The sequence below is a fragment of the Aptenodytes patagonicus genome, chromosome W (genome assembly GCF_965638725.1).
Source record: "Aptenodytes patagonicus chromosome W, bAptPat1.pri.cur, whole genome shotgun sequence".
Taxonomy (NCBI): Eukaryota; Metazoa; Chordata; class Aves; order Sphenisciformes; family Spheniscidae; genus Aptenodytes; species Aptenodytes patagonicus.
The window spans coordinates 23,557,869-23,581,044 of NC_134981.1; the positions used below are offsets into that span (position 1 = coordinate 23,557,869).

Consider the following 23,176-nt stretch of genomic DNA (forward strand, 5'->3'; position numbering starts at 1 on the left):
GGTGCGGCAGCCCACTAGAACGGGAGCGCTTGGAGTCCTGGAGGGTCCCGGGGTGCCCCACTGGATCAGCAGCACTGCGTGGGGCTGGGGGCTCCCAGCCCACTCAGGAAAGGAAATGGGGCCCTGGTGCCACTGCTCTGCCAGCCCAAGGTGGTGCTTATGCCATTGGTGATGTCACAGTGTGAGAGCAGGGGGATTTGGTGGCTGTCAGCCCTGTGGCTGCACTCCCAAGAATAGCAGGTCCTGGGCTAGGGTGCAACAATTGCTGCCTGTATCGCTGCCTGCATCACTCCATAGACACAGCTGCACCCTCCTGGCTTTGTCCTGGCTCTGGGCTTCCTCCCCTCCTGCAGGCAATTAGCTTAACAATGGTAGGAAACAGTTTCAGCTGGTCCTAGTCAAGATCATTTTATTTTGGGAGGTGCAGGACCAGTAACTGTTGCTTTTCCAGCCCCTCTCTCCCATATTTCCTTGGAAATCTTGCAGCAACACAGCTGTGTGCACACAGCACAGCACCTGTGCAGCCAGTGCCCAGGGCACAGCACCAGGCACTGCTGGCCCAGCCTGCTGGGGTAGCCAGGGGAATTACTGCCTGCTCTGTCTGCCCTTTTTAATTAAAAAGCTGGATTTAGGTGACCCTGTGTGGCTCATTTGCTCTTCTGCCCTGAGTGCTGTGATGGGCTCTGCAGTTGGAGTGAGCCTCCTCATCTATCTCAGCACAGAGGCAGCTGGGTTATGCCAGGGAGGGATTTGCATGAACTGGGTTTGCTTTTCTCCAAGATGGGGAGCCGAGCAGAAACCCTGCTCTGGCTTGGCTTGTCGCGTCGCACAGTGCCGACTCAGAGCCCCACTCTGCTCCTGGCTCCAGCCCCATGAGGGCTCTCAGAAGCCTAACCCCTCTGCTGCCACGTTTTTGGGAATGACCGGTGAAGACCCATGTCCATCTTGGCAGGGTGGATGCCAACCCATCCCCCTGAAGGGCTGCCGAGCCCTGCTCTTTTTGTTGCAGGGGACGGTGGGGCTGGGTAGCCTGGGGCGCCCAAATGCATCTAGCCAAATGTGATTAATGTGCCATTGAAATGAAGAAAACAAGTTGCCATTGATTTTCACACCCCGCTGGTCTCTGTTGAGCCAGGCTCAGGCTCTCCATCAGCCCTGTCCCCTCCTGGGAGCCAGTGGGAGGCTGGGGGGGGGAAGGGTGGACACGGGGGTGTCAGTGATGCCTCCCCCTCCCCACCCCCGTGGCCTCAGAGCACCCTGGGGCACAGATCTGGGGAGCACCACTCTGCAGAGAGGTGAGGTCTGAGCCTCTTGGTTGGGGGGGACTCACCCTGCACTGGGTCAGCTGCCAGTGTGAGCCAGTGGCCCCCCCGTGGCTGTCCCCTGTCCCCAGCAGTCCCTGGGGTTTCCAGCTGCTGATGTCGGACTCTAAAATCAGTGCTCGGCTCTCGTGCCAACAGCTTCAAGGGGCAGAAATGGCTGCAAGGCTGGAGAAAAGGTTATTTCACCCATCGATGTTGTATAGATGCAGCACTTCCTTCTGCTTCTGTCGCTGTCGGGAGGAGAGGCGTAGCCCAGATGCAGGGGCTGGGTCCCGCCCGATGCGCCTTCCCGCTGCCTTGGGGAGAAGCCTTCCCAAATGCTGGCTGGGGGCTGGCCGGGGGCTGGCCGGCCCTGGCGGGTTTAACTGTGCTGTATGGCACAGCTCCACACCAGCTGCTTCTACAGGGCCCAAGCAGGCTGGTATTGGCCATGGCATGAAGGCTGGCACCCCCTGATTTCAGTATCTGCGATTGCTGGGGGCTCAGAAGAGATGGTGTGGTTCATACCCTCTCACCACAGTTCGCTCCAATGACAGTCTGGCAGGCTGGTTTTCATATATATGCTTTTTAACAGAAAACACACCCAAAGCAGTTCCCATCAGCTCTCATTTCCCATAGCAGCCTGGCACATGCAGGTGTCGTATGGGGGATTTATTGCTAAATGGGGCCCGGGGGAGGTTTGCTCACCGTTTTTTCTGTGTATTTAGATGACATGAGAAAAGAGGTATCTGCTGTCGCTGCAGCCAAGGAGGGGAACGAGGGAGCGCCAAGGTTATCATTGCATGAGCTGCCACAAATTAGCTACAAAGCCAACAAGGCTTAACGCAAGGGGGGAATCACTGGGGGATGGATGCAGAGCGTGAGGTGACATTGCCAGGGACTCTCTGCAGTCTGTGCGGTGCAGAGAGGGGCACCGACATCCCTGGATGTGGCTGGAGTCCCTCCTGTGGAGCGGTGCAGGATCCTGCTCCTCCTGAGAGCTGGAAAAAAAATCAAAGTTTGCTTGTGTCCCCAAAGCAGGGGACACAGCAGCCACAGTGCTGCGTGCATCCCTCACCCTGGCTCTGGGCTTTGAGCAATTCCTGATAGCTCCAGTGAGGGCAACGGTGATGGCTGGCCTCACCACCTCGACCCTTGGCCTGTGGGGATCTCGCTACAGTGGGTCCTCGGGCTGAAACAGCAGTTTGGTTCATATTAACCCCATATCGGCAGCAGAGTCCAACCTGCCAGGAAGTTTGTGGCTGTATCCTGCAGGGATGCACCAGCAGCATGGAGAAACCCACACCAGCTCACGCCCACTGGACTGCTCTGAGCAGGCTTATTTCTGGTAACCATGCTGATTTGGGGGTCTCTGCACTGCTTCTCCCCCAGCTCCTGATGCCCGGAGGGTTTTTAGCTCATCTCAGCATGAAGGTGGCTGCACAGATTCTGCTGGCTTGTGCCTGTACAAAGTGCTGCTGCAAAGCTGGTAACTCCACGCAAGCTTGACTGTGCTATAAGTCCCCCCAGAGCCATGCAAGTCCAGCTCAGGTCTGGAGCAGAAATATTACCTGGGGTTTTTCCTTATTCAGAGGATCCCAGCCCCTCACTACTGGGAATAAAGCAGAGTTTACTGCACAGGTCTTTTAGTCCTAATTGCTGTAGGAGCTGGTAGTGGAAAGTCCCACTCCCATCCTCTTAAACAAACAAACTCCTCCTTCCCAAGCCAGAAGGAAAAAAAAACCTACAAAATCAACTATTTCCCCATTTCAGGGCGCTCTCTGACTCCTGAGCCTGCACACAATGTCCATGTGCTGCTCCAAGCTGCAAGTAGCTGCTGCAGCAGCATTTCAGCACAGCATCCCACTGCATGCCAAGAGCTGCTCTGCCTGCATCCTTGGGAAGGAGCTCCATCTGCCGAGCCAGTGGCCTGGGCTGAAACCCAGGGAGTGCTGCCAGACTGGTCCCAGGGCTGTGGGGTGACCAGTCATTGGGTGTCCCCTGGGCAGTGCCAAGCCCATCAGACTCTGTCAGGTCAGGATCAGTGCTTGTGAGGAGCTCCAGGGAGCTTTGGAGGTGCCTTCCCCTGATGAAGAAGCAAACCAGAGAGCAATAAGCAAAGCGCAGGCAATGGGAAAAAAGGTCATCATGTGCTGCAGCTGCAATTGTGCTGGGCAGGCTGGGGGACAGTGGAAATACAGGAAAAGGGGGGGGGGAAGGTGCTCTCATCTCAGGCTGCTCTGAATGAAGTCAGTGAGCTGGGCTCGTGCCAGATGAAGGATTAAGCCAGGGAAGGACCTGGGTCTGAGCTGGGCTTTGCCCCACTTAGACCCAGGCTCAGTCGGAGGCTCTGCTTGGAGAGGGGGCCCTTGGGAACTGCCTGCAACAGCAGCGAGATAAAGAGGCTCAATAGCTTGAAGACCTTCACCTAGGAGGGGAAGCCACTCTTGGTTGCTATTTGCTTGTGAGAATAAGCCAGAGACCTACTGTGAGTATCAACCATTGCAGGCAGGTCCTTGAGGGATGCTTCAGGCTCTGCATGGGTTAAGCCAACTGCCCTGCCACGGCAAGAGGTCCTGGGCAGGTTATCTCATACCTGTTTCCATGGGACTTCTTGCGGCATCGACGCACCCACAGCGGGAGATGAGCCTCTCAGGCAGGCTGAGGGCATCTGCTCTGGGCTCTCCACAGTCTCAGCCTGCTGCTCACATGGGAGCAGGGCTGTGAGGACCACATCTAACCCAGGCATCTCTGGAGATGCTGCTTTATCCCAAACTGGCACTACTTCCTGGCCACGGGAGACTTTTGGTATGTAAAAATCCCTTCTGCCTTCTGCATCCCTTCTTGAAGATACAGGATCTTTGCTGTGGTTATTTTCCTATACATTTGATGCCAAGGGCTTCTCTGCAATCAAATGTTTCACTGCAGAGACAACCCCACGACGGCCAGACCCCTCAGCTTGCTTCGGCACTTATCCACCTTCAACCAGGGCAATGAAAGCCCATCTTCAAAGCAGATGTGGATGGAGGAATGAATCATGATTAGTGCCAGCCAGCAGACAGAGGGACGTGCTAGGGGTCTGTGCTGGTTTTGTCTGGGGTAGAGTTAATTTTCTTCATAGTAGCTAGTATGGGGCTATGTTTTGGATTTGTGCTGAAAACAGTGTTGATAATACAGGGATGTTTTAGTTATGGCTGAGCAGTGCTTACACAGCGTCAAGGCCTTTTCTGCTTCTCACCCCACCCCACCAGCAAGTAGGCTGGGGGTGCACAAGAAGTTGGGAGGGGACACAGCTGGGACAGCTGACCCCAACTGACCAAAGGGATATTCCATACCATATGACGTCATGCTCAGCATATAAAGCTGGGGGAAGAAGAAGGAAGGGGGGACGTTCGGAGTGATGGCATTTGTCTTCCCAAGTAACCGTTACGCGTGATGGAGCCCTGCTTTCCTGGAGATGGCTGAACACCTGCCTGCCGATGGGAAGTAGTGAATGAATGCCTTGTTTTGCTTTGCTTGCGTGTGCAGCTTTTGCTTTACTTATTAAACTGTCTTTATCTCAACCCATGAGTTTTCTCACTCTTACCCTTCTGATTCTCTCCCCCATCCCGCTGGGCAGGGGGGGAGAGTGAGCGAGCGGCTGTGTGGTGCTTAGTTGCTGGCTGGGGTTAAACCATGACAGGGTCTTACCACTGAAACTCAGCCTGGTCATAAGCAAGAGAGACTTCCCTGAGTTTTTCAGAAATTACCCAGGATGGCAGAAGACAATCCTTTCACAAGCACTTTGAACCAGGCACCCAGATGGAAAAATCTGCAAAAGGCCAGATGGCTGAAAAGAAAGCTAATGATCATTTGCACTTATGCCCGAAGGAGGTTGCCCAAGGAGAGAGGAAGATTTCATCCCTAAAATACCGAACAATCAGAGACACCCCCCCAGAGCCCCAGTCCTCCTCACCCCAGGGACCCAGTGTGAGTTTTCCTGGGACGACACTGAGGGTACAGGATTGAGCTCAGATTTTAAGCCACTCGCTGATGTCCCCAGTCTCATATAGAGTCTTGCTGGCTCCAAGGCTGGGGTGAAAGCCCAGCTGTGCTGTTACTCAGAGTCCCTCGGGTTTTAGGCTAGTGAAATATTCAGCTTTGCTTGCTCTCCCAGCTGCTGTGTGCTGGAAAACAGCACCAGTCCCACACCAGACAGGGCTGCATTTGGATGGCTGGCGAGTGATCCCTGTGTTTGAAGATGTGGTGGATAATATCATGTCCCCATCAGGAGATGAAGTTTCACTTGCTCATCACTTCACTGATTAAATTCACAGAGAGCTGCAAAATGAAGAGGAAAAAGCAATGCACCCATCAAACTAACAACAGAGACAAGAACAAGGATGCTCCACGGGACTTGGGTCGGCAAGGACTAATCGGACATGGAAATTACGTGACCGAGAGCCAGCAATTATGGGACTATCTTGCTCCGCGTGGGAGAGACCACAGCTGGAAAGTAGCTTGCTCTCTCCTAGGGGCAGCCTGGGAAAAGCTGTGGAAACAATTTGGAGAAAGTATCCCTACGCATGAGGCTATGCCATACCGTAAGCAAGCCAATGCACTGCGGAAGAATGGGCTCTAATGGCTACAGAGCAATTTTATATGCAAATACTTTCCTGCATGTATAAGAAATAAGACCAAAGTGGTGTCCTGAAACCCTAAAATCTCAGTGGCTGATGTTAAGCTGATTCATTTTGGTCTGTGCTGACACATCACTTTTAGACTGACCACTTTTCTCCAGGGCTTAAAAATGGCATCAGTTTCTGAGTTAGGCTCTCCTCAGTCCAGCACTAGCTGGGAGTTCAGTGGTAGCCTGAACATCCTGTATCTCATTAAGGGATTGCCAAAGCCAGAAAAAAGGGATTTGCCTTTGGATACAGTGTTACGTTGTATCTTTGGATGGAGCAGATCTCTGGATGGAGCAGACCTCTGTGGGAATGGGAGTCTCACTAACGGACATTCCTGAGTTTGATTTTAATGAGCAAACACTGCACCACCTGGCATGACAAGGCACTTAAGCAGTAAATAACGGAGAAAGGAATGTGCAGTTGAAAGGAGAAAAACAAGATAAAGACCATGAAGGCATTTCGCATGATCAGGAAGAACGGGCCAATCTGCTAGAGCATAGATGCGCGTGAACACAAGGCTGTAACCTATCTGCAAGCTGCAGGTAGCGCGTGTCCATAGCAGTTAACTATATAAGCCCTGTTATAAGTGTAAATAAAGGAGAATGACCATACTCATATTGAGATCTGTCATTACTCCGGAATCGCAACTCCCGCTCCGTCGTCGACACTGAACAAAGGGAAACTCCGACATCTGGTAGCAGAGGATGGTTCGGCGCATATCTTCGAGACTGTGGTAAGAGCAGCGAGAGAAGGGGAGCGGGAGAAAAGCGGCTGGGAGTTGTACTATCCCGATGATCGGAGGGGGATAAGATAACGGAGCAGTCTGGCCAACTGCCTCCCAGTGAGCGACCGCTATCATGGAAACAGAGGCGGCAGCTGTGTTGCTCGTAAGCATCCTCTCCAAGAGAGGGATCGAGACAACGGTAAAACAATTATGTATGTTGATTAGGACAACGTTGGGGACATTTTAAGGACAGTCAAACTATTTTTTCTGACCTTGAGTGGCGAGAGCTTGGCAATACTATGTGGGAGCAGACTATCACGGGGGATGAAAAGTCAAAGAAGGAGATTAAAACAGTGCGGGAACTATGGAGGTCTGTGTCAGAGACTTTAAAAGCCATGAAAGCTGAAAGAAAGGTGGCTTGTGCAGCCACTCAAATGCTAGCCCCAGAACCCTTGCCTGATAGACCGAAGAATACAACATCTGGACTGTTTCGGTTCTTTGGGCCGTCTGCAGTCCGAGGTATGTCGGGTACCCCCAAACGAACTGCCTTGGAAGCCAAGTATAGTGTTCTGGGGGGTGACGGCGCTTCTGAACTGCTTGAAACGTACCCTCCGCTTACGGACTGCAAAGATGCAGAAACTAGCGGTAACGGGGCCCCTCTTTCACCTGAGACGGTGGCGGAAGAGCGACGACCCGGAGAGGAGGAGCGGCTGGTTCCGTTAACCCCTCCGTGGCCAACAGCCCCGCCTCTAGGAGTCTCTTCAGGTGCGTCTACTCCGCCACAGGGTGACAGCAAAGAACAGAGTATGGCTGAGACTAATGAGCTCCTGAAGAAGGTAGTGCAACAGTTACAGGACTTAACAATTACAGCCCAGAGGGGAGGGATGGAGCACCTGTCCGGGGCATCAGGGGAATCCCTACCCCCTTGCCTCTCTGGACCACCAGCGACGGTTCAGCCCAGACGCTGGAGCGAAGTGGCTAGAGACGCTATGCTGGACGGGCAGTGGCAAGCGGTATCCAGCTTGGGGGCAAGTGCTTTTCCTGTGCTGCAAGAGAATAACGGCAATAAGTGGGCACCTCACGATTGGAAAATCCTACAGCAAGCAAAAAACACTGTGTCCCAGTATGGGATAAAATCAGAAGCTTCACGTCAAATTGTAATCTGGATTTTTTCGGCTGACCTGATGTGCCCTGCTGACTGCCAAAACCTTATGCGGCTTTTATTGTCACCTACGCAGTATTTGTTGTGGGGGTCGGAATGGTCACGGCGGGCGGCAAGTGCTGCGGCACAGCATCAAACGCAGGGGGATCCCCTCTATGGGATTACCGCGGAAATGATAACGGGGACGGGAAGGTTTAATGATATTAATGCTCAGTTGGTTTTTCCTATTGCTTTGTTGCAGTTGTCTGCCAAACTGGTGCTAGACGCCTTTTTAGCCTTACCCGGTTCGTCCACTCCATCTTTTAGTTCTGTACAGCAAGGTGCCACTGAAGTGTATAGTCATTTTGTCGATCGCTTGTGGGGGGCGATACGTGAAAAAAAAAAAAAAAAAAAAAAAAAAAGAGAGAGAGGGAAAAAAAAAAAAGAGGGAAAAAAAAAAAAACCCAACAAACAAAAAAACCAAAAACAAAGAGTGCCTACGGTGTGTACCATGAGTATTGTGTCAGTGTTACCATTGTGATAAGAAGTGGTGGGCCCGGTGCACGCGCGCGCACAAAGGTGATCTGAAACTTGCTATCTGAAAGAAATAGTGCTGTATAGAATATTAATAACCACTGGACACGAAATACAGTTCACGAAACTGCCAAATTGATTATTGTTTGTATAAAAAATAAAAAAATAAAAAAATATTAAAAAAAAAAAATAATTAAAAAAAAAAAAAAGAAAGGCAATTCGCCTAGAAGAGAAAATGTTGAGCCAGGCAGATGTGATCGTAATTGGGCTAATCTTAATAATCCCAGGGTCGGCAACTATACATCGCATTAACCCAAGGGAAAATATGTGGGTAACCTGGGCAAATAAAACAGGGCAGCCCGCGTTTTGCCTTTCCCTCGCCTCAGCAACTGAGCCGTTTAGGACTTGTTTGTTAGGTATGCCTGGATATAAGGAAGGTGACTTTGCCAGGTTCAGTACTGGCAGTTGTACTAATGTGACTGCAACTAGCAACTGTAGTGCTAACTTGATAAAAGGATTAAATCACTCGCTACCCTGGAATCCCCAGGAGTTGGAACTATTAGGGTCGATGCGAGTTGGAAATACATCTAAAAATTGGACTCAGACATGTTTTATATTTGGGGGACCCCTACAGACGGGTATCCACTTCTACCAGGCAAGAAATTGGACAGGGTGGACTAATGTCACCTCCCACGCATCTTACTACAAGTATCAGGATGCGGGCGATTTTTGTGGTACCAATGACAGTGGTAATAGCTATGGTTTAGGAGCGGCTGGAGCGGAAACAAAGGGAGGAATAGGGATCTGGAACAATGGTACCCCAAAGGCGTTGCCCCCACAGGTATTTTTAATATGTGGGGACAGGGCCTGGCAGGGTATCCCAGCAAATGCTGTAGGAGGGCCATGCTACTTAGGAAAATTGACCCTGCTGGCCCCGGGAGAAAATTGGTGGAAAACCATAACAAGAAAAGGGCAACAACAAAGACGAAAAAGAGCCACCACGGGTCTTTCCCCAGACTGTCGTGATGACGTAATTCTGCCTAGCGACACCGAAAAAGTCTTCCTTTCACTATTTGTACCAGGCGCTGCAGCTGCGAGGGCCCTAAATGAGGTAGGGAAATTAGCTTGTTGGGCTAAAAAGCAGGCTGATGTGACAACAGAGCTTATTGAAAAATTACTTGCAGATCAGGATACCTTCCATCATGCGATTTTACAGAATAGAGCTGCTATTGACTTTCTGTTATTAGCACAAGGACATGGGTGTGAGGATTTTGAAGGGATGTGTTGTATGAATCTGTCTGACCATGGGGAGTCAATCCACAAACAGCTACAATGGTTAAAGGACCACACCAAGAATATTCAACAAGATCACGGGTTATTCGATACCTGGCTTAAGAATATATTTGGGGAACTGCCATCTTGGATAATAAGTTTAATAAAAGAAAGCTTACGCATTTTAATTGTTATATTAGTAATAAGTATATGCTCTTGTATAATTTTTAGCTGTGTGAAGAAAGCAATTATGAAAATTGTTAATCAAGTCTGGGTTGCTCAAAAACAAGAAGGGGGAATTGTGGAGGAGTGGCTGGTACAGCAGGGGCACGATCTAGTATCCCTGAGCAACCCATGTTTTTAACAGTAGCAGGGATATGCTGACAAAGACGGCTGGTGACCTTGACCATCCTTCCCTGAGCAGAAGAAGGAGCCTCACTACGTGATGAACAACAACAGCGGAACAACACCCGGGATAAGGAGGAGGCAGAGATCGGCGGGACCAGCCGGCAGCTACCGATGAGAAGGGTGTTGTGAACGCGTGGACAGCTGTGATTAACCAATTACAGGTTGTTATGAAGAGCGTGTCCGAAGGTGTTGTGAGTGCGTGGACAGCTGTGATTAACCAATTATAGGTTGTTATGAAGAGCGTGCCCAGCCACCCCATCCGTTCCGGTGAATGATGGGGGAGTGACCGGGGAGAAAGACCCCCTGGCTGCTGCGTTTGCAGACTTGCGGGTATCAGACAGCTCCTCCTCGTGGCTGGTTAAAAGGACTAGCCAAGCTAAGAGGGATATGTGTAATAGTATTTATATGCATTTTTGTTTTGTGTACCCTGTTTGTTGCAATGTATACGAAAAATGATTGAAAGATCGGTTTCAGCAGTGTTTCTAGTAAAACAAAAAGGGGGAGATGTGGGAATGGGAGTCTCACTAACGGACATTCCTGAGTTTGATTTTAATGAGCAAACACTGCACCACCTGGCATGACAAGGCACTTAAGCAGTAAATAACAGAGAAAGGAATGTGCAGTTGAAAGGAGAAAAACAAGATAAAGACCATGAAGGCATTTCGCATGATCAGGAAGAACGGGCCAATCTGCTAGAGCATAGATGCGCGTGAACACAAGGCTGTAACCTATCTGCAAGCTGCAGGTAGCGCGTGTCCATAGCAGTTAACTATATAAGCCCTGTTATAAGTGTAAATAAAGGAGAATGACCATACTCATATTGAGATCTGTCATTACTCCGGAATCGCAACTCCCGCTCCGTCGTCGACACTGAACAAAGGGAAACTCCGACAGACCTCCAGTCCAATGCCCCAAGGGAGGGCTCAGTGCTGCGGCACCCCTCGTCACCCTTGAAGCCAGCCAGAAGTGATGGCACCGGACCCAGCAGACAGCTGAGCAGAGCTGCTTCAGGACACCACATTGGAAGGAGAGCATCAGCACATGCCCTCTAGAAGAAAAGTTAGAGACTTTTCCTTCCTTTCCTTCCTTTCCTTAGGGCAGGGAAGTGAGTGTGGCTTAACAGCAGGTAGAAGAGGTTATCTGAAGCAAGAGGATACCCTTCAAAAAGCTGGAATCACTACCCTGGTGAAGGAAACAGAGAGGCCCACTCGTGCTGGCAGGTAAGCGTAAATGTGGAAAAATGAACTCAGCTGCATTCCCAGTGGAAGATGCCGAGGGAGACCCCGCACCCTGTGCACATCTCTCTTTGGGGATTGAGATGCGCACTAGCAAGCCTCCTTCTTTGCACTTCTTTGAAGGAGTCTAAAAGTATGGGAATAAGGATGGTCCAGCTGAAATAGTACACCTGGATTTCCTAAAGGCAGAGTTAAAAAGGCCCCGATGGGAGCAGAGGAGACTGATAATAATAAGAGGGAAGGTCCTGACAAGGTTAAATATCTGCAGAATGAAGGGAAGTGGAGGAACATAATTGTTCTCCCCACGGAGGTGACAGGGGCTTGCCCAGGGCAAAATCTGAGCTGCCCATCACGCAGAGGCAGGAGATCTGCTAAACACACCAGGATTGGGAAATCCTGAGCTGAAAATGGCAGGAAAAGAGATGGGGACACACTTACTATTTTCTTAGTTTTCCCTCGGCATCCTCGGATTCAGACCTGGGGGTATACCTGTGGTATGACCCGGCACGGTCCTTCCCACACTAAAACTGCAGCAAAGATTCCCGAAAGCCCCCCGCCTGGCAGGAGAAGGACACCTTCCTGGCATGTACAGGGAAAGGCTTTCTGGGTGTTAAAAAGCAACTGTGATCCAGTGGATTGGGAGAAATCTGGGATTCAGGAGCTCAGAGATACCCTTCATGGCTTTGGGCAGATCACAGCCTCAGTTTCCCTTGTGTGAAATGGATGGAAGGGCCAGGAGGAAAAACACAGGAGATGTACCAGCTCCCAGGGTCGGAGCAGTGATCCATGATAGAAGAGCACAGCGACTTTTTCACCAGGATATTCACTGCAACACTCTCCATCCACCGGGAAGACACCTCCACTCCAAGCTCTTCCCTCTCCTCCTCCTCCTCCTTTGGAGAGACATGCTAGCTTGGCAAACGCAGTGGAGAGCGTTTGCATTTTCAACCCCAGTCATGCAGAGGAGAGTTTAACATCTGTGCTTTTTTAAATTAAAAATGCCTGGTATTTAGTGCAACTTGACACATTCCCATGGGGAAAAGTGACCAGTAATCCCAAAGAAACCAGTGATACCAGTTCTGCAGTATTTTTCTCAAGTGCAGCACTATGGCCAGACAGAAGCAACCTCGCCACAGCAAGAACTTATCCCAACCTTCCCTTTTCTTTCGCTGTATCTGCATCCGCCTGGGAAGAGGCCGGTCTGGTTCGAAGCCAGATACCCACTCTGAGAGGGGGAAAGCTGGGAGCCGTCAGCCCAGGGCTGGGCACGGAGGGAACTGCACCTTTGCAAGGCTCTGGCTGGAGTCCGTGCCTTTGCATGGATGCTGACACCACACTACTTTAATTTGACAGCTCGGCCACTAAATGAAGCAGCTCCCAGCTCTCGAGTGACTCCGGGTCTCATGGGCAGAGATGTGACACTGGTGCCATCCAGGACTGGACCCCAAAAGTAAATGTGAAGCCATCATTTTTATGTGTTTTTATGCAACAGAGTTAATGATTGTATTGGGTTTGCGTGGCCAGGTTTTGGTAGCCGGGGCGGGGGGGGCTACAGGGGTGGCTTCTGTGAGAAGCTGCTAGAAACTTCCCCCGTGTCCGATAGAGCCAATGCCAGCCGGCTCCAAGATGGACCCGCAACTGGCCAAGGCTGAGCCAATCAGTGACGGTGGTAGCGCCTCTGTGATAACATATTTAAGAAGGGGGAAAAACTGCTGCACAACCGCATCTGGGAGAGAGGAGTGAGAATATGGGAGAGAAACAACTATGCAGACACCACGGTCGGTGAAGAAGGAGGGGGAGGAGGTGCTCCAGGCGCTGGAGCAGAGATTCCCCTGCAGCCCATGGTGAAGACCATGGTGAGGCAGGTTGTCCCCCTGCAGCCCATGGAGGTTAACAGTGGAGCAGATATCCACCTGCAGCCTGTGGATGACCCCACACTGGAGCAGGTGGATGTGCCCTGAAGGAGGCTGGGACCCCGTGGGAAGCCCGTGCTGGAGCAGGCTCCTGGCAGGACTTGTAACCCCGTGGGGGACCCACGCTGGAGCAGTCTGTTCCTGAAGGACTGCACCCTGTGGAAGGGACCCATGCTGGAGCAGTTTGTGAAGAACTGCAGCCTGTGGGAAGGACTCACATTGGAGAAGTTTGTGGAGGACTGTCTCCTGTGGGAGGGACCCCACGCTGGAGCAGGGGAAGAGCATGAGGAGGAAAGAGCGGCAGAGACAATGCATGATGAACTGACTGCAACCCCCATTCCCCATCTCCCTGTGCCGCTCAAGGGGGAGGAGGTAGAGAAAATCGGGAGTGAAGTTGAGCCCAGGAAGAAGGGAGGGGTGGGAGGGAAGGCGTTTTAAGATTTGGTTTTATTTTTCATTACCCTACTCTGAACTGATTGGTAATAAATTAAATTAATTTCCCCGAGTCGAGTCTGTTTTGCCCGTGATGGTAATTGCTGAGTGGTCTCCCTGTCTTTATCTTGACCCACGAGCCTTTCATTATATTTTCTCTCCCCCTGTCCAGCTGAAGAGGGGGAGTGATAGAGTGGCTTTGGTGGGCACCTGGCATCCAGCCAGGATCAACCCACCACAATGATATATCCGTGTGAGAATGACCCCAGCAAGCAGGTGGAACAGACAAGTGCAGAGAGGATGTGGCTGAATGGGAGCACCTTGTTAGCAAAATTATATCTCTGGCCTCCCCTGCTGCTGTTTCACCTGACAGCCTTCGCTGCTGTCCCTTGGGGAGGGATGCGTGGTTTTCCTGCTGTGCAGAGCCCAAACTGATGTCTGAAAAAAACAAACTCGCCCTGAGCGACCCTCAGGGCAAGCATCAGGGCAGACCCGCAGCAGGACCCCCACAGCCGGCCAGGAGTTCAGCTCCCACCTCCATCACCTGCCCCAGCTCTGGCTCTGGGGTCCCCGCAGCCGGTTTGCAGGGTTTTATTTTCGCCGTGACCTGTAACAGTGCTTAAACTCATCTCGGCAGGGATAATTCTCCCTAAAGACAAAACGAGCCTGTGATGGCATGGCCGAGTGCAGGGTTTCATCAGATGCATCCCACGCCCCTCTGGGCACTCCTGCCGAACTTTGCCTTTTCTTCCCAGGCCAGCCTTGCATCCTCCTCCGCTCCCAGTCCTGGTGAAGGCAGCCCGCCAGCCTGCTTAGCATTTGGTGGTCATTGCTGGGAGCAACTGCAGCTGCTAAGGAGCCAAGCTTGGTGGCTGCAAGCATCTCGGTCCAGTGTCCCCCCCACCTTGGCTCATCATATGATTTCTTCTAAGGGATAGCCGCTGAGTGGGACCGTGTCTCCAAGCTGATCCTTTGCTGATAAGCCAGCTGCCAAATCTCCAGAGCTAAGACAAAGGAGTTTTTCTCTTCCCAGCAGGTTTTTCTGCTGTGAATGACAGAGGAAGGGGGAAAAGCGAGCTGCCTGGCACTCCTCGAGGGCAAGAAGCTTCGGGGACTCCTCCCCCCCTTGCTGGCAGACCATGGAGCTTTTCAGGCTGAGCCTGGGCTGTATTTGCCTCCTTCCTTGGCTTAAGGGTAAGTTTCTCCTCCTTTGGGGTAACTGGAAAGTGGGAAGAAAACTGCCTCCCGGGTTTTAACCCAGTTTCCTGCTGAAGTGTTGCTTGGGCTGCAAAGCTCTGAACCCACCAGCTTTAAAACAAGTGCCTGTGGGTGCATTTCAAGGCAGCATTTAAAATAGGGTTAAACACAGGGATACAGGAAAGCGAGGGACAGGCTGTCAAGGTGCTGGGATGGCTTGGCCAGGGACACCGTGGCATCATCCCAACTGCTTTTATAAAGTGCTTTTAAACTGCTAAGAGGAGTGGGTGAATAAATCTGCTCTGGGGGAGAGGCAGGCACTAAGCCACCTCCCGAGTGCTGTGTTTCCTCCCTGCCCCAGCTGCTCCTTCCCTAGCAGGTTTGGTTAGGACCTGGAGGTGACACCACGGTGGGATGCCAGCAGAGCAGGACAGCCTTTGGGGTCTTGCTCTTTCTCTTTGCTCTAATAAAGATCTTGTTCGGTGTTAGAAGAAAGTGGTTCTTTACTGCTGCCACACAACAGGAGCCCCATGGCTATGTTTTATTAGTAAATTAAGGAGGATCATAGGACATTTCCCAGCAAACTTCTTTTCCTTTCCAGTGAAATGCATTTGGTGCAATTGCATGATCAGCTGCTGCATTTCAGCTAGACTGCTAATAAAACCACAACTGTTTTGCAAGAAAGGAATTTATCTCCCCAATACTTGGCAATGCCCAAAGCAAGCTCGAAGAGCAGAGAGCAAACGTGTTCTTTGCTTGGGGCTGATCTCCCCCTGCAGCAGCCTCTCCCCATCCCATCCTGCCTGGAGCTGCTGAGTTTTAAGGCTGCCAGCAGGACAGAGGTGCTTGCTCTCAACAGACCTTAGAGGGCTCGGTTTCCTGCTGGAAACTGGAAATCCTGGAATTGCCTAAGTTGGTTCTGACAGTGGTTTCTTTGGAAAGTCCCTGCAAGCAGGGAGGAAGCTGAAGTGTCTTCTTAAGAAGTGAAGCCTAATGGTAAGCCAGTGAGGTATGATGGGTGGTGGGAACCCAGCCTCGGGCACTAATAGGATCTGTGCATATACAAGCAGAAAGAAAACTGCTGCAATAATAACGCATTTAACACTGACTCCTGATTCTCATGCACTGAATGTGAGGCTGGCAGCAGCTCTGCTGGGCAGCCTGGCCTGGATCCCATATCCCGGGGAGCCGCTCTACTCCCCCCCGATCCCATGTGCGCTGCTGGCTGCTCCCTGACCCCTCACGCTCTGCTCTCCTAAGGCAGCCCTAAGCATCTCGCATGGAAGAGGCAGAAAGGCCAAGCTCATTGATACTTCTCCTCCTCTATATACTTTTCCAGCCTCCAACTATTTTCTGCTCAGGGGATTTCCTGACCCTGGTGTGTTTAACTCTTCAGTGGCTATCAGATCTCCTCCCTTGGCTTGCGCAGGCTCTTCCCGGCAGCAAGGATGCATGGCTGCTGTGTGCAGAGCCACCTCCTGCACGCTGTGAGCCTTCCCTTGGTGTCCCATCTGGGACCAGTCCCTGACCAGTCAGCCCCTGCCTATCCTCTTCAGACCTCTCTGGATTTTATAGACCTCCATCATATCCCCCCCAGGGACTGGTTTTCCCCATATGCATCAGCTTCGTGTTGACCTCACCAACCTCCCCTGCTTCCCACCATTTACCCATGTGTTTTTCCATGCCAAAACCTTCCTTCTTTTCCTATGGCTGCTCTGCTCCCTTGGAGGCCTTTGCTGAGATACTTGGTCAAAAGTGGACCTCGGAGTAATGTAGAAAGCTATGAAGCCTTGTTGGTCAACCAAAAGCAAGATATTCTTAAGAAAACAGCAATGGTTGGGAAAAAACCACAGGCCAATGTGGTTGCCAGAAGCAACAGCTGGGAACTACTCTTGGAGAGCCATGCTACTGGAAAGTAATCCGAGTGCAGACCAAGAAGTATTTGCAATTGAGTACTTGCACTGACAAGTCGATTGCGAGCTAATTACTGGCAGTTCCCAGTAGGCTTTGTTGACTTCTTTATAAAAATGACACAGCTCGATAAGAGCTGATCTGTTGTCCAAAGTGACAGAAACTGTGCTCCCATAAACCCAGAGCTCCCAGTTGCCAGGTAGCTTCTCACCCAGCTCCAGTTCTACCTGTTCTGTTCCCTCCTCTCCATAGGTAGATTGGCCACATCCACTGACCTGTCATGGAAATTTGTGTCCCTGAACTTTACATCCAAGTAAGCACGGTCATAGCCTGAGGGAGGACCAGGGCAAAATAAAACTAATGTTGGTTCCAGTCAACAGCTTGTTTTGCAAAAAAACCCAAATCTCACCTCCTGCCATGCTGGTCTTGGGCATGAAGTCAGGCAAAATAGGTGAGTGCCAATCTCTCTGCTTCCCCGTGCACATCTGGATTTCCTGCCTTTGACCAAACACATCTGGGTCATCACACCCCTCTTACAACAGCAAGTGTCTTCCAGCTGTTTTTAATTTCCTCATCCCATGACCCTGGGCTGGTCTCCTGTGCTGGCAGCAGAGGGACTTGCTCCCTTGGATGGAGGGAGATTTTTTTTATAAGAAGGAGTTATTGCTGGGCTGCATTCAAGTCTGCTCCTGCTCACTTATTCAGGGCCTTGTTTGTCCATACCCAACAACATCTCAAGCTGCTTGCTTTAGTTAGATTCAGTGTAATGTTCCTACAAGTGATCTTACCGGGCAACGTCTTGCACCAAGCTCCATCTGCATGGGGAACCCTCCTGCCTTAACTGGGAGCTTCCCTCCTTTTGCCACTGCATCTTCTCATTTCTATCTGGTCCTGACCCTCTGCAGGAGGTGGAAACAGCCTGCCAGGCCCCGGGGCCCGGGTCAGCACAGAAACAGCTTCCCCTCCTGTTCAGAAGAGACGTTTGGCTGCATTTTTGCTCATGGCAGGATATGATAACTTCAGGCCATTGCAGCAAATTGCGCCTGTTGCTATAGCTAGTCACATGAAAGTCTCTGCCTTCATCCAATGTCTTTCTAGACTGCCTGGTTTTGTAGATGTGCTACAAAAGCCCCACTCTACATTTACTCCTGAATTTGAATCCCGATAAGGGATCTGGATAGAAAAGGGTGGTAGCTCTGCAGTACCAGCATGAGGCCCAGCAGCAAGGGCAGGAGGGCAGGGGAGGTTAGATGCTGTGCTTCCCTGAAGGGAGAGGGTCTGATAATCAGTACCAGGGTAGGAAGCAGTGTTGTCCCCATCACCACAGCGTCTGAGCAGCTAAAGATGGCTTTCCCCACATTGTCTGGTTAATTTTTATTCTTTTGGGCTGGGGCCATTTCTGGTAGGAGCTAGAGTCCCTCACAGCTGTTTTTAGAGCTAGGGCAGAGACCAAAATTGCTGGCAGGGCAACTTGAGAGGATGGGAGTCTTCCAAACCCTCTTCCCATCTGATGCCCCTTGAACTGCAGCAATAGTCCAACAAGACAAGGGGACCCTAAATCCTGGGAGAGCTGATATTCAGGGTGAGTTATGCAAGGAGGCAAATGTGTAATGTATACAAGAACAGTGTGGGTCAGTCTCTGCTGGTGCATGCTCCGTGGAGAAGATATGATCTCCCACAGTCGCAGACACAGGAGGCAGATTAACCTGAGAAGGAAACTCTCTGGCTTGTCTCACCATAACTCAGGCTATGGCACTGCTGGGCTCCAAGATTTCCCAGCCACAGTGCATGTACCCCTAGTGCTGTGTTCATTTTGGGTGGAAGCAGCAGAGACAGCTTGGAGACATTTCTCCAAGCCACTGTTGCCGCTGCCTGGGTGACTCGGGTTGACCCACTGTCATATGGTGGTACCCAAGAACAGCCACGTTTGGGAGCTCTTCTGGGCCTACGGGAGGTACCATGGCTGCCCCAGATGGATGCCTGCCGTCGAGGACAGGTAGAGGCAGGAAAAAGTAAATTCCTGACTGTGACTCTGGTCATCTTCTCCCTACAGAAAACACCCACTTGGCAAGAGAAATTGAGTTAATTAAAGCATTTTTGTGAAGAGTTAGGAACCTCACCGGGGAGGGCAAAAGAGGCCAAAGCCAATGCTGAGGTTCCCAGGTGACCTGGAGTGTTTTGGGAACCTGTGCTTGCTCGGCTCTGACTTACCCCTTCCCTCTGCAGAGCCTTTAAAGGGAGTGACCCATCCCCAAATGATTTGAAAAATGGCTTTGATCAAGGCATCACAGGCACTGCTTAGAAACGGCAGAAACTTTCCCAGCTAGACTGGGATTACTGGTAACCAAGGCTTTCCTGGTGGCATTACCTTAATTAGGAACATTGCATGTTTTTTGCTCCTAATCCTACAAGGAACAGCATGTCCCAAGGGTGGCCATGCTGTAGAGAGGCAGGGGACTATATTTGCTTGCTTTTCTTTCTTGTAACCAGACAGAGTGGCAGTATCATAGGACAAACAAGCTGGCATCAAACGCCTTTGCTAGAAATTGTTTATTTTGTTCCTAAAAATATGAAGACACCAACATGTTCAAGCATGAGCAGCTCAAAGCAGGCATCTACTCAGGCTCTGTGGGTAAGGCTGGCATTTTCCAGAGATGCTGAGCCCCATCCCCAGGGAGTACATTGGATGCTCTGCTTGCTCCAGGTTAACATTCCCGAAATCTTAGAGCTGATGGTCTTATTTGCAGGGCTGCTGGACAGTGGGACTTGGCAGTGTTGGGGGAAAAAAGTCATTTAGCCTCCTGAGTAAGGATTCTCTGTGCCTGATGTGTATCCCAAGGTAAATATGCTCCAGCTTTCTTTGTGGGTCTACCCCTTATGACTGTGTGGGGCATGTGCAACGATCGCTGCCAGTTACCTGTATCTAATCGTAAGCGAATCATTTAGATAGCAATGTCTCAACCTCAGGAAAGCAATAATGTATGGGCAGCGGATGGTGAACCTGTATGATGGACACAGGCTCACATCTTGGCAAAGATCACACGAAACATCACAAGGAAAATCCTGCTGTTGATAGCCAGCCTTACAGAGAGATCAACGCCACGAGAGGCAGCACTGTCAGTAGGGAAGACACTCGGACCACAGTTCAGAGGAGGATTATGGCCCCAGCTTTACTGCCACCCTCCCATGTAATGTTGAACCAAGAAAAGTTTAGCTAGAACCTCTGTTCCCAAGCTGTAAAATGGTGGTTATACTTTTGGACCTGAGATATGGTGTAAAGATAAAAAAAATCTATTAATAACTTGGTGTCATATGCTACTGAGGAGCTATACAAATCTCAAAGGAAAGCACTTCAGTTACAGTGTTGAGGTTCCTCAGCTCACATGTATTCCCATGGCAGGCAGGCTGCCCTGGACCTTCGGTGGGGTGAGCCTCTGAAAACTGAGACCTGCATAAAACCAAGAAAGCTGGTAGAAAGGGGCAGCTCAGAAGTGCAAAAGGCTGGTAGATAACATGGGGGCATGCAATGCTTGCTGCTAATGTGCAGGTAACATGGCGATTCTTTAGAGGGGAACGTATACTACCAGGGACTGTACACAGAGAACAAAACATAAATCTGCTGGCTGGGTTAAACAGTAACGCTCTTTGAAATTTAAAAAAAACAAAAACAAAAACACCAAACTTTCAAATGGACAGTCATTGCCAAGCAAGGAAAAGAAAAAATAGGCATGTTTAATAATAAAAACCATAATAAAACATATGAGAAAAAGACTTAGAGGAGCAACCTAGAGAAAGCATAAAAAACTACTAACAGAAATTTTCAAACGTATCTGAAGTAGGAACTCAGTGCGGGTAAGGAGGCCAATAAATAACTGTAAGAAGGACAACCAAGGCAGGGCAGGGTAGAAAGGCTGAATGGATTATTGGTGCTGGTGTTCACTTCTGACATGGTCAGGGAGGTCCTCGCATGGCAGCCACTCTCTGCAGTCTGAAGAATGTTATCAAACAAAATTGTCAAAAGAGGAAATTTTAGAAAAAACAGCTAAATAATCTGTGGCAAATGACCAGCCCAGATGGCATTCACACCGAGTTAAAGGAAACTAAAGATGACATTTTTTTTTAAACTTCTAAGGAGCATGTAAACTATTACTTAAAGCAGCCTCAGCACCAAAGGACTGCATTATGGCAATTATGTCCATCTTAAGAAGGATCCTTGCACAGCCTGGGGAAACACAGGTCACTAGGTTTGATTTCGGCATCAGGCAAGTCAGTAGAAACAAAGAACAGAATTTGCAGACACACAGATAAATACGAGAAAAGTCAATACAGCTTTTGTAGTGGGAATGCCTGACATCCATGATGGCATCAATGAGTGCATAAACGTAGTGTGCTGGTCTGGACCTTGTGCTTGTGTTTACAAAAGGCTTTTGATAAAATTCTTCCACCAAGGCCCTTAAGAAACTCCATTCTCATGGAGTAAGAGAGATTTCACCCACAGGCTGGAACAAAGAGGTGGAATAAGTTGACAATGATCACAGCAGAGTGAAGGTATCAGCAGGCACCGACAAAGATCAGTGCTGTTCGACACAGTGGTCTTGGGAAAAGGGGTGAATAATGAATTTATAAAGTTTGCTGATGGCACAAAATTACTCAAAATAAAAAAAACGAAGTTGACTGTGTGGAGCTGCAGAAGGCGCTCATGATACTGATTGAGCAATAAAATGGTTTTTGAACTTCAGAGTTGAAAAATACAATGTAGTATACATGGAAAAAACTATTTTAGCCATAAATACCCAGCAATGCTCTCTTAACTAGCTGATACATTTTAGGAAGGAAGCACTGGCATCCTTGCTGTCTTGAGTGAGCTCTTGTCTGATTCTCATCCTCTTCCCCTATTAGCAAATGCTAATGCCCAGTGCTGGAGACAGGATACTGGGCTCAGCAGTTATTTTATCTGACCCAGTACAGTTCTCATGTTCCCCTGTTACATTTTTATGCGGCTCTCAGATCATTACCTTGGAAATGGGTTTCTCTCAGTTAAGATGAAGCAAAGAGGTGAGAATCTTGGATTCCAGGTCCTAGAAAAACCATGGGGGTGGGGATTGTATTCATCCCTTTGGATTTTCTAAAGATTATGGGAGATTATATATGAGATATTTCTCCTGCCTTTGGAAGCTGGCAGCAACTTGGCTTTGAGGCAGAAACTCAAGCCCAAGGTGCATTAAACATCTTCCATTCATCCATCCATACCTCTAAGGGGTAAAGAGGACTGGACTCACGAGCTGCCCACAGATCCCCCAGAAATTTAATTTCCATTTAGGCACATGGGCTTGGCAGGAATTGCCTGCATCAATGGCTATCACAGGTCCACGAAACACAATATCCCAGCATAGACACATCCATCCTCATCTCAGAGCTGGCACAGAAGCCATACCATGGTTTCTGGCTGCCTCTCCCCACACCATCAGGCCTGAGTAGAAAGCCCCAGGCACTATTAATCTAGCAGACACCCAGAATTTCCTGAGAGAAAACATGAGAGCTCTTTTAAGCTATTGTTCATACCCTTGGTATTGTGTACTGGCTTCTGTTTACACTGTCATTATTTTTTTCAGGTACTGAGCCAAATACTTGCTGCCAGGGAAAAGTATTGTTCTTTGCTTTGGGAGGGGAAATTCTGCAGAAATAGATGTTTATCTAAACATCAGTGTTCTTGTCTAACATCGGTTTTCAGTCTCCTCTTACTCTTTATACTCAATATTGTATGCTGATGGAGCTTTTAAAACTGTGACTCCTGGGGAAAAGATGTCACTGCAAAAGCTGGAAGTTACTATGTGTTAATTGTAATTAAAACTAAAAGATTTCTCAGAATGTGCAGAAACTTGAAACTTTTATTTCTATCCCTCTATCTGTAACTTAGGCATAAAATACACAGCAGAAGGTACACCCATGTCAGTGACATATGGTTTAGCATTTAACATTTTACTCAGGATGTTCACAGTCCACACCTGATGATTTTGTACTGAAAATGGGGGCGATTGTCCAGCTAACAGGATGATATCCATCCCAAGCCATCAGAGATGTTAGGACCCATTGCTATTAAAAACAACAAGAAATTACAGAAATTGCTTCAAATTGTGTGTCTGTTGTGGGATGGCTGTAACGTCTCTCTTACAAAGGGCTCCTTAAAAGTGGTACCTTGATGCCTGGGGAGCATCAGGTGTACTAAATCCAAATTTACTTCAATACTTACGTGAGTTGTGTCAGCCAAGTACTTCCAGACTTCTGACGGGGTATGGTTTTATCCCAGCATTGCTGTAATATCACCAGAAGCCACTTAATGGAAATAGTAGCCCAAAGTGGCCTAATTGGCCCCAGATGAATAGCATCTGGGGAATTCAGGGGTTTAAATTATTGGGTTTTTTCTCGCAAGAAAGATTTGAT

The 23,176-nt window shown here is 49.7% G+C and overlaps 1 long non-coding RNA gene across 1 annotated transcript; it reads left to right on the plus strand.

The window, feature by feature from the left end:
* The first annotated feature begins 10,888 nt into the window (after positions 1-10,888).
* Positions 10,889-19,534, plus strand: LOC143172135 (uncharacterized). Its single transcript, XR_012997303.1, has 3 exons — positions 10,889-11,267; positions 14,661-14,821; positions 19,483-19,534. It is a non-coding gene; the product is annotated as an uncharacterized LOC143172135 (long non-coding RNA).
* The last annotated feature ends 3,642 nt before the right edge of the window (positions 19,535-23,176 follow it).